Raw genomic sequence first — 12,663 nt, 5'->3', positions numbered from 1 at the left:
TCTTGTGTGGGACCTTGTCAAAAGCCTTTTGAAAGTCCAAATGCACCACATCCACTGGTTCTCCCTTGCCCACTCTACCAGTTACATCCTAAAAAAATTCTAGATTTGTCAAGCATGATTTCCCTTTCATAAATCCCTGCTGACTTGGGCTGATCCCATCATTGCTTTCCAAATGTGCTGCTATTTCATCTTTAATAATTTATTCCAACATTTTTCCCACTACTGATGTCAGGCTAACCGGTCTACAATTATCCATTTTCTCTCTCCCTCCTTTTTTAAAAAGTGGTGTTACATTAGCTACCCTCCAGTTCATAGGAACTGATCCAGAGTCGATAGACTGTTGGAAAATGTCACCAATGCATCCACTATTTCTAGGGCTACTTCCTTAAGTACTCTGGGATGAAGACTATCAGGGCCCAGGGATTTATTGGCCTTCAATCCCATCAATTTCCCTAACACCATTTCCCGCCTAATAAGGATTTCCTTCAGTTCCTCCTTCTCACTAGACCCTTGGTCCCCTAGTATTTCCGGAAGGAAATTTGTGTCTTCTTTCGTGAAGACAGAACCAAAGTACTTGTTTAACTGGTCCGCCATTTCTTAGTTCCCCATTACAAATTCACCCAAATCTGACTGCAAGGGACCTACATTTGTTTTCACTTTTTTGTTTGTTTGGTTTTTTTTCTTTTTCTTTTCACATATCTATAGAAGCTTTTGCGGTCAGTTTTCACGTTCCCAGCAAGCTTCCTCTCATACTCTCTTTTTCCCATCCTAATTAAACCCTTTGTCCTCCTCTGCTATATTACAAAATTCTACCAGTCCTCAGGTTTGCTGCTTTTTCTGGTCAATTTATATGCCTCTTTCTTGGATTTAACAACTATCCTTAATTTCCTTTGTTAGCCACAGTTGAGCCACCTTCCCCATTTTATTTTTACTCCAGACAGGGATGTACAATTGTTGAAGTTCATCCATGTGATCTTTAAATGTTTGCCATTGCCTATCCACCGTCAACCCTTTAAGTATCACTTGCCAGTCTATTCTAGCCAATTCATGTCTCATACCATCAAAGTTACCTTTCCTTAAGTTCAGGACCCTAATCTCTGAATTAACTGTGTCACTCTCCATCTTAAAGAATTCTACCATATTATAGTCACTCTTCCCAAGGGGCCTCGCACAACAAGATTGTTAATTAGTCCCTTCTCATTACACATCACCCAGTCTAGGATGGCCAGCCCTCTAGTTGGTTTCTCGACATATTGGTCTAGAAAACCATCCCTAATACACTGCAGGAAATCCTCCTCCACCGCATTGCTACCAGTTTGGTTAGCCCAATCAATATGTAGATTAAAGTCGCCCATGATAACTGCTGTATCTTTATTGCACACATCTCTAATTTCTTGTTTGATGCTGTCCCCAATCTCACTACTACTGTTTGGTGGTCTGTACACAACTCACACTTGTGTTTTCTGCCCATTGGTATTCCGCAGCTCCACCCATAGCGATTCCACATCATCCAGGCTAATGTCCTTCCTTACTATTGCATTAATTTCCTCTTTAACCAGCAATGCCACCCCACCTCCTTTTCCTTTCTGTCTATCCTTCCTAAATATTGAATACCCTTGGATGTTGAGTTCCCAGCCTTGGTCACCCTGGAGCCATGTCTCCATGATGCCAATTACATCATATCCGTAATCTGCTATCTGTGCAATTAATTCGTCCACCTTATTCCGAATACTCCTCGCATAGAGGCACAGAGCCTTCAGGCTTGTCTTTTTAACACACTTTGTCCCTTTAGAATTTTGCTGTAATTTGGCCCTTTTTGCTTTTTGCCTTGGGTTTCTCTGCCCTCCACTTTTAGTTTTCTTCTTTCTATCTTTTGCTTCTGTCCCCATTCTACTTCCCTCCATCTCCCTGCATAGGTTCCCATCCTGCTGCCATATTAGTTTCACTCCTCCCCAACAGCACTAACAAGCACTCCCCCTGGGACATTGGTTCAGATCCTGCCCAGGTGCAGACCGTCCGGTTTGTACTGGTTCCACCTCCCCCAGAACCAGTTTCAAAGTCCCAGGAATTTGAATCCCTCCCTTCTGCACCACTTCTCAAGCCACGTATTCATCTGAGCTATCCTGCGATTCCTACTTTGATTTGCACGTGGCACTGGTAGCAATGCTGAGATTAATATTTTTGAGGTCCTACTTTTAATTTAGCTCCTAGCTCCCTAAATTCGTCTTGTAGGACCTCATCCCGTTTTTTGACAAATTTGCTGGAGTTCTTTGAGGATGTAATGAACAGGGTGGATAAAGGGGAACCAGTGGATGTGGTGCATTTGGACTCTCAGAAGGCATTTGACAAGGTGCCACATAAAAGGTTACTGCACAAGATAAAAGTTCAAGGGTTTGGGGGTAATATATTAGCATGGATAGAGGATTGGCTAACTAACAGAACAGAGAATCGGGATAAATGGTTCATTCTCTGGTTGGCAACCAGTAACTAGTGGGGTGTCACAGTGTTAGATCTCTTAATTTCCATTGAAATACGAACTCCGATGGTAGTTTTAACTTTTTAATCTTGGCAGAGAGCAACAAGCTGCTGGCTGATTGCCATATCCTTTGTCTTACTGGGACCACATGGTCAAAATGGCTGTATTTATGCCCGGTTCAATTTACAGAAAAGAACTCGCCTTCTTGGACCTTATTGGCTCAATTATTAGTCTTTTTTAACCTTTTAATTGGCTCCCTACCCAAGGTCCTAAAATGTCAAGTTGATTGATGACTTAATGCAATATGGCCTGTGTTTTTTCACAGCCTGTCTAAATGAGCCTGTTTGAATACTCTATCACACAGGGATCAGTGCTGGGACCCCAACTATTTACAATCTATACTAATGACTTGGAAGAAGGGATTGAGTGTAACCTAGCCAAGTTTGCTGATGATACAAAGATGGGAGGAAAAGCAATGTGTGAGGAGGACACAAAAAATCTGCAAAAGAACATAGCATGCTAAGTGAGTGGGCAAAAATTTGGCAGATGGAGTACAATGTTGGAAAGTGTGAGGTTATACACTTTGGCAGAAAAAATCAAAGAGAAAGTTATTATTTAAATTGAGAAAGATTGCAAAGTGCCACAGTACAGCGGACCTGGGGGTACTTGTGCATGAAACACAAAAGGATAGTATGCAGGTGCAGTAAGTGATCAGGAAGGCCAATGGTATCTTGGCCTTTATTACAAAGGGGATGGATTATAAAAGCAGGGAAGTCTTGCTACAGTTATACAAGGTTTTGGTGAGGCCACACCTGGAATACTGCGTGCAGTTTTGGTTTCCATATTTACAAAAGGATATACTTGCTTTAGAGGCAGTTCAGAGAAGGTTCACTAGGTTGATTCCGGGGATAAGAGGGTTGACTTATGAGGAAAGGTTGAGTAGGTTGGGCCCCTACTCATTGGAGTTCAGAAGAATGAGAGGTGATCTTATCGAAACGTATAAGATTATGAGGGGGCTTGACAAGGTGGATGCAGAGAGGATGTTTCCACTGGTGGGGGAGACTCGAGCTAGAGGGCATGATCTTACAATAAGGGGCCGCCCATTTAAAACTGAAATGAGGAGAATTTCTTCTCTCAGGGTTGTAAATCTGTGGAATTCGCTGCCTCAGAGAGCTGTGGAAGCTGGGACATTGAATAAGTTTAAGACAGAAATAGACAGTTTCTTAAATGATAAGGGGTTATGGGGAGCGGGCAGGGAAGTGGAGCTGAGTCCATGATCAGATCAGCCATGATCTTATTGAATGGCGGAGCAGGCTCGAGGGGCCATATCGCCTACTCCTGTTTCTATTTCTTATGTTGTTATGACACAGAATAAAACCCATACTCACATGTCAAAACTTGACAGGTACACAATAAGTCCCAACTTACGTAGCAGAGACTGACAGGTACAGAATAAATCTCATAATCACTTCACAAAAACTGACAGGTACAGAATAAAACACACACTCAAATACCAGAAACAGAGAGTTACAGAATAAATCCCACATTCACATAGCAGAAACTGACCGGTACAGTATGAAACCCACATCTATGTATCTGAACAATAATATGCAAGTAAAACCCATACCTGCCTATTAGAAACTGACAGCGAAACACACACACACACCAGAGACTGACAGAACAAGTGAAACAGTTTAGGCATTCTTACCCCAGTGTCAGGCTCTCTCAATCGTTTTTTCAATGTGGCCCATTTAATTAGTGATAAAAGCAACTTATGAAACAATCCCATTTTTGTTAATTTAATTTGTGACAAAAAGATGGTCTGAGTATGCGCTAAATACATGCTGCTCCTCCCCTCCCCACATAGTGTTTAAACTGACAGGAAGGGCCTATGCGAGCTCCACTCCCCCAGCTCTGTCAGCGGCTGCCGTTTCCTCTGTGCTGGGCTGATGATCGTTGAACACATCAGGGAGCGGAGATATCCTGGGCCCGAGTAAGGGAGCAAACAGCAGCCTCCTTCCAGTAGCTCATCGCATTGGGACTGAATCCACAGATGGGCTTTGAGTCGGGGTAAGTTCAACGGCTGTCGGGGGTTGTCTGTACGAGGTGGAGTGGAGCAGGAACTAGTTCTGGAACATGGAGTGAGTGGGGGAAGGGAGAGCCCATTCTCGGGCTGTGTGTGTACGGTGTACGGTAATAGAGAAAGTAAATCACCTCGCTCTTTCAAATCAGTGCTGCTTTCTTTCTCCAAATCAGTAATGAATGTTCCTGATTCAGTTCCAATCTCAGTGTCTGTTGTTCTTGGACAGTGAACAGTGGAAACACAGCCTGACTGAGGATGTCACAAAGTGCATCTATTGCAGGCACCAGAAGAGGAGTGTGACAGGAGACTTTTCAAAAATGGGTTATTTTGTTTCGGTGCGTTGAATTCTCAGAACCGTGTTGCTGGTGATCGAGAGATACATTGTCGTTCCCTCAGATACATCAGGAACCGGTCACTGACATTCTGTTAATGACACCGGTCCGCAACGCGGTTTCAATAGACTGAGAACAATTGTTGTACAGCCCAGGTAACTGTGATTATATTCCAGGAAGCAATTCAGAATTTTACACGTCGTTCCATGGGAGTGGGAGATATAAACCTGGACTGTGCCAATCAGATGGTCCCATTCATGGACCAGTGCTGGGTTTGGGTTGTGTCTGGATGCTGATAACTTACTATAGAACCATCCTACACACCTGGTGTGGTGAATCTGAGTGCCACTGTACTGCAGTGAGGTCAGATGACACAGATTCCTCTCTCGAGATACATTACTTTGTTATAAACAAACACATTAATTATAACTCTTTTTATATTCTCTCCATCACCTGTCCATATCATAACTAATAGTGTTCTCCTATTATTATTCTCAAAGCAAAATACTTCGCCAAGCCAGAATAAATTTGATCTTTCCTCAACCCGGAACACAAGGAACAGTGCAGGCAACTCCTTCTCAGTAAGTACATTATCACTCACAGAGCGCAGAGACACAGAACTGACCTCAATCATATTGTCACAGGCAGCAGAAGCTGTCAGTCCCACAGTGATCCGAATTTTCAGAGTTACATTATGAATCCCACAGTCACTTGGAGCAGTACAATAATATGTTGTTTCAAAGTCCAATCATATCGCATTGAAAGGCAGATCCAATTTCACCCCCTTACTCACACACACGAAGAGATAGACACTGACACAGTGTCAATCCACACTGGTGTCTGTACACTGACTGTCAAACCCAACAGCTAACATACAAGAGCAGAGAAATGGAGGTAATGGACTGAACCAAACCTCCTCCTGAGACAGTCACAGATAATCTCAAACTATCATCCGCCTACAGCAGGTGGAGAAGGAACTAAATCCAACAGTCACACAGAGCAAGAATAGCTCAGTACAAGAGACTGTCAATTACATTATGAATCCCACACTCGCACACATCACCAGTCGAACAGGTACATAATCAATCCCACACTCACACACATCACCAGTCTAACAGATACATAATGAATCCCACACTCACACACATCACCAGTCTAACAGATACATAAACAATCCCTCACTCTCACACATCACCAGTCTAACAGATACATAATCAATCCCATACTCTCACACATCACCAGTCTAACAGATACATAATCAATCCCACACTCACACACAGTACCAGAGACTGAGAGAAACATAATGATTCATACACTCAGACACATTGAATGACAGATTGAGAGAGAATCACAAATACTTCCAGTACCTGAGATTGACTGACTGACAGTGAAACCCACGCTCCCATACAGGCCCTTACAGCTACAGACAAATACTCACACTCACATACCAGAGCCAGATGGTTAGAGAGTGAACTCCACAGTCACTCACCAGAAACTGACAGGTACAGAAAAAAAACACTTTTGCATTCCAGAGACTGATAGATCCAGAGTAATACCCACACTCACATTCCAGAGACTGATAGATACAGACTGAAAATAACACTCATAACAAAAAACTTACAGGTTCTGATTAAAACCCTTACTCAAATATCAGAAACACAGATACAGAATAAAACCCACACTCACTTCCCAGAGACGGACAGATACAGAATAAAACACATACCAGAGAGTGACAGATAGAGAGTAAAATCAGCACTCACCTGAAAGTGACTGACTGATTCAATGTCAAACCCACAATACCATAGCTGTATCAGACACTTAAAGGCACAGAATGAAATCAACATTCATATAATAGCAACTGATAGGTACAGAAAACATACACACATTCACATACCAGTGACAGACAGGTAGAATGTGGTAAACTCCACATTCACATAACAGAAACTGTGACCTATAGAATATAACCCCACTCATAACAGAAACAGACAGGTACAGCTAAAAAGTGCCACACTCACACACAAGAGACTGACAGGTACAGAGTGAAATCCACATTCATACTTGAATAAAACACACATTCACATAACAGCAACTGACAGGTGGGAAACCCACATACACATCCCAGAGACTGACATTCACAGATTAATACCCACACTCACATACCATAGACTGATTGATACAGAGTACAACCCACACTCACATACCATAGACTGACAGATACAGAGTAAAACCCACACTCACATACCATAGACTGACAGATACAGAGTAAAACCCATACTCACACCAAAGACTAATAGATACAGAGTGAAGATCACACTCACATCCCAGAGAATGACAGCTGTAGAGTAAAATCCACACACTCATAAAAGTGAGTGGCAGATAAAGAATAAAACGCACATTAACATCCCAGAGAGTGAAAGATACAGAAAAAAATACACATTCATGTTACCGAGATTGACACATACAAATAATACCCAAACCCATATACCAGAAACTGACAGATACACAGAAAAACCCACACTCAAATCCCAGAGAATGACAGATAAAGAATAAAACTCTCACACACATCCTCGAGAGTGATAGATACAGACTGAAATATGCACTCCCTTACCAGAAACTGGGAGGTATTGTATTGATTAAAACACTTACTCATATAACACAAGCTGATGGGTACAGAGTAAAATCCACACTCACACAAGAGATACTGAAAGGTGCAGAATGAAACAACAATATCAACTTATAGTTTCTAGCATATAAATATCAGGTACAGGACAAAACCCACAATCACATACCAGAAACTGGCAAACACAGAATAAAACCCACTCTCACATCAGGGAAACTGAAAGGTGCAGAATGAAGCCCCACTCAAATACCAGAAACTGACAGATACAGACAAAAGCCCACATTACCTGAAACTGACCAAGAGTAAAACCCACACTCACCTACCAGAGATTGAAATTTACAGATACAATCCACACATATACCAGAGACTGAAAGGTAGAGTGTGAAAACCACACTCGCACACCAGTAACGGACAGATACAGATTACAACCCACACTCACACATCAAATACTGACAAAGAAAGAGTAAAACCGCACTCACAAAGAAAATCAACACTCAAATACCAAAAATTGACAGTGCCAGAGGAAAACCCACAATCACAGAGTAGAAACAGACATGGACAGAGTAAAATGCACACTCACATTTCAGAAACCGATCGGTACAGAATACAGCTCGCATTCACATAACAGAAACTGACTGGGATAGAGGAATCGCAAATTCATCATCATAGGCAGTCCCTCGAAGCGAGGATGACTTGCTTCCATGCCAAAAAGGGATGAGTTCACAGTTTTTTCAGTGAAGGACCTAATATTCCAGATCCCAAACTACATCTTGAAGAGTGGAAGATGCCTGTGTGTGGATTTTTTTAACGTGTGATGACCGTTGCACACCAGCTACCACATGGGCTTGACAGAGCTAGGTCTTGGTCCAGTGGCAAAGAGGAATCGCAAACTAACATACCAGAGACTGACAAGTATAGAGTGAAATCCACACTCACACAACAAAAACTGTTATATACAGAGTAAATTCACACTCACATACCATAGACTGAGAGAGAGAGTGTAAAACCCACAGACATATCAGAAACAGGCAGACACAGGTAAAATCCACACTCACATATCAGAAAATGACAGGGACTGTGTAAATCTGACACTCACATACCAGAGAATGAAAGATACAGAATGAACCCCACACTCACTTACCAGTAATTGACATGTACAGAGTGAAAACCTCTCTTCCATACCATAAACTTACAGGTACAAAGGAAAAGCCACACTCACTAACCAGAGACTGACAGATACAGAATAAATACTACACTCACTGGTGGGCCTCATCTATAGGCCCCCTAACAGTAACTACACTGTTGGATGGAGTATAAATCAAGAAATAATGGAGGCTTGTAAAAAATGAATGGGAATAATCATGGGCAATTTTAATCCTCATATTAATTGAACAAACCAAATAGGCCTTGAGCATAGCATGTATCTGGGATAGTTTCCTTAAATAGTACATTGTGGAACCGACCAGGGAGCAAGCTATCTTAGATCTGGTACAGTGTAATGAGAACATAAGAACATAAGAAATAGGAGCAGGAGCACGCCATTTGGCCCCTCGAGCCTGCTCCGTTATTTAATAAGAATATGGCTGGTCTGATCATAGACTCATCTCCACTTCCTTGCCTGCTCTTCATAACCCTTTATTCCCTTATCACTCAAAATACTGTCTATCTCTGCCTTAAATATGTTTAATGACCCAGCCACCACAGCTCTCTGGACAGAGAATTCCACAGATTTACAACTCCTCACCTCAGTTTTAAATGGGCAACCCCTTATTCTGAAACTATGTCACCTAGTTCTAGATTCACCCTATGAGTGTAAATATTCTCATTGCATTCACCTTGTCGAGCCCCCTCATTTTCTTGTATGTTTCAATAAGATCAGCTCTCATTCTTCTGAACTCCAATGAGTATAGACCCTTCATAATCATAATCAACCTACTCATCTCCGGAATCAACCTAGTGAACCTTCTCTGAACAACAGCCTCCAATGCAAGTATATCCTTTCTTAAATAAGGAGACCAAAACTGTATGCAGTACTCTAGGTGTGGCATCACCAATACCCTGTCCAGTTGTAGCAGGACTTCTCTGCTTTTATACTCTATTCCCCTTGCAATAAAGGCCAACATTCCATTTGCCTTCCTGATTACTTGCTGTACCTGCATACTAACTTTTTGTGTTTCATGCACAAGGATGTCCAGGTCCCTCGGTACTGCAGCACTTTGCAATTTTTCTCCATTTAAATAAAAATTTACTTTTTTATTTTTTCTGCCAAATTGGACAACCTCACATTTTCCCACATTATACTCCATCTTCCAAATTCTTGCCCACTTACTTAGCTCTTCTATATCCTTTTGCAGATCTTGTGTGTCCTCACAACTTGCTTTTCCACCCATCTTTTTATCATCAGCAAACTTGGTTACATTACACTCCGTCCCTTCATCCAAATCATTAGTATAGATTGTAAATAGTTGAGGCCCCAGCACCAATCCCTGCGGCACTGCACTAGTTAATGTTTGTTAACTGGAAATTGATCCATTTATCCTGACTCTCTGTTTTCTATTAGTTAACCAATCCTCTATCCATGGTAATATAATATCCTCAACCCGTGAACTTTCATCTTGTGCAGTAACCTTTTATGCGGCACCTTATCGAATGCCTTCCAGAAATCCAAATACACCACATTCACTGGTTCCCCCTTTTTCCACCCTGCCCATTACATCCTCAAAGAACTCCAGAAAATTAGTCAAACATGATTTCCCTTTCAAAAACCATGCTGACTCTGCTTGACTGAATTATGCTTTTCCAAATGTCCTGCAACAGATGTTGGGCTAATTCGTCTTGTAACACTGTTGTGAAACACCTTGGGACATTGTACTAAATTAAAGGTGCTATATAAATAAAAGTTATTATTATTAATAAAAGAAAGCTACAGGTTTGTGCGCTGCCATCGAGATTCATGGAGCTGTAGCACCCATGTGTGGCCATCTTTGCAAAAGAGCAATGTGTGGGCAGGGCTTCAGGGTCCCAGTGAACCCAGCCAGAGTCAGCACCTTCAGGGGAGGAGAGGGAGGGGCACCAATGAATGTAGAACTGAACCCAGCCAGAGTCAGCACCTTCAGGGGAGGAGAGGGAGGGGAACCAGTGAGTGTAGAACTGAATCCAGCCAGAGTCAGCACCTTCAGGGGAGGAGAGGGAGGGGAACCAGTGAGTGTAGAACTGAACCCAGCCAGAGTTGTTGGTGAAAACTGGGTGCGGAGGATAAGCTGTCTTCAGATATTCGATGTGTTTGTGTTTGAATTTCAGGACAGGGAGGATGGAGAGTGTATGGGATGGGGATTTGGAGGAACACGGGAGGCAAGAATGTTCCATGAAATCTAGAATTGTTCTGAATTTCTGTCCTGTACTTACAGTAATGATTTTTGTAAACTCCTTTTCCAGGGTATCAGAAGGGCAGAATTTGCAGATGGGAAACTCGAACCAAACATCACGTCAAAATCTAACAGTCACTCGATTCCTCAGGACCTGAATATCATCGACCTTTGAATGTTGGAAGGAGAAATGTTTGTCTGTTCTGTCTGTGGGAACAGATTTCAAACATCAGTGTGACTGGAAAAGCACCAAGACACACACACACCCGAGTGAGAGTGTTCCAGTGCACTGCCTGTGGAAAGAGCTTTAACCAGTTACACAGCCTGAAAAAAATATCTCGCCATTCACAGCGGGGAGAAACCATACACGTGTTCTGTGTGTGGATGAGGCTTCAACTGATCAACCTGGAGCGACACAAGGACAACCATACCATGAAGAAACCGCGGGACTGTGGGAAGAGATTCAGATCCCCGTCTGAACTGGAAAAACATCAACGCAGTCACACTGTGAAGAGGCTGTTCATCTGCTCCGTGTGTGGGGATCGATTCACTCGGTCAAGCGACATGTTGACACACCAGCGAATTCACACCAGGTTGAGACCGTACACCTGCCCTGTGTGTGGGGAGGGATTCACTTGTTATTCCAACCTTCTAACTCACCAGCAAGTTCATTCTGGGAAGAGCCCGATCACCTGCTCTGTGTGTGGGGAGGGATTCACTCGGTCATCCCATTTGATGGTATATCAGTGAGTTCACTCTCGGGAGAAGCCGTTCACCTGCTCCGTGTGTGGGAAAGAATACGTTCGGTCATCCTACCTGCTAAGACACCAGCGAATTCACAAGTGATTGCAGGGTTTGGATTCTGCTGTTATCCCAGACTGAATCGTGTCCATTCTGACAGTTGGAGTTTCTTTCTGTTGATATTGATGACCTCTATAACTAGGCTGGAGTTTAATATTCTGGATATTTGACCATTTAATCAATGGGAAAAGGGTCAGATAAAAATAATGCTGATTGTGTTTGCATCCATACTTAACTCTTTTTAAAGGGATTTCTTCAAATACTGGAAGTTGCAACAAATGGAGCTAAACTTTGTTAACATTGATAATAAAATGAATTGAATCTGCGGGTTGGTTTTGGATTTCTCTGGGATGGAGCCGGACATGATGTTCCTTGAAATACCGCCGGTGTCCAGTAGATGATGCTGTCCCTCCAACTAACTCTGACTGTGCGGAGAGTGACTGCACCCGAGAGCATGAGAAATGTGGGCAACTCCGGGTCAGACACTGAACTCACTCATCCCACAGGGACCTTACACACTGCCCCCTCCCTGGGGCAGCTCAGGGTCAGACACTGAACATACTGCACTCCACAGGGACAGCACACTCTGCCCCCGCCCAGGGACAGATCAGGGTCAGAACTTGGAATGGGAAGGGTAGGATCCAGTTGTTGTCGACCATGTAGGAACCAACGACGTAGGTAGGACTAGGAATGAGTTTCTGCTGAAAGAGATGGAGGAGTTGGGGTCCAAATGAAAAAGCTGAACCTCAAAGGTAATAATCTCTGGATTGTTACCTGAGCCACACACCAATTGTTACAGGGATAAGCAGATTAGAATGTTAAATGTGTGGCTCAAATGGTTATGTGGGAGGCAGGTATTTTGCTTTACGCGCACTGGCACCAGCACTGGGCAAAGAGGGAGCTCTTTCCTTGTGATGGGCTCCACTTGAACTGGGCAGGAACCAGTGTCCTGGCGAATCGAATAACTAGGGCAGTAAACAGGGCTT

General features: G+C 42.9%; 1 protein-coding gene across 7 annotated transcripts in view; it reads left to right on the top strand.

Moving 5' to 3' along the window:
• LOC139273450 (zinc finger protein 664-like) overlaps positions 1 to 11,985 on the top strand; it is a 92,923-nt gene extending 80,938 nt beyond the window's left edge. For 4 of the 7 annotated variants that reach the window (XR_011595122.1, XR_011595117.1, XR_011595118.1 and 1 more), the window contains 2 exons: positions 5,392 to 5,472; positions 10,947 to 11,985. The gene's annotated coding sequence lies outside the window, so the exon portion shown is untranslated. The other 3 variants (XR_011595123.1, XR_011595119.1, XR_011595120.1) reach the window with 3 other exon arrangements.
• Positions 11,986 to 12,663: the final 678 nt, after the last annotated feature.

The sequence above is a fragment of the Pristiophorus japonicus genome, chromosome 9 (assembly GCF_044704955.1).
Source record: "Pristiophorus japonicus isolate sPriJap1 chromosome 9, sPriJap1.hap1, whole genome shotgun sequence".
Classification (NCBI taxonomy): Eukaryota; Metazoa; Chordata; class Chondrichthyes; family Pristiophoridae; genus Pristiophorus; species Pristiophorus japonicus.
This window is presented reverse-complemented; position numbering and strand designations above follow the sequence as displayed.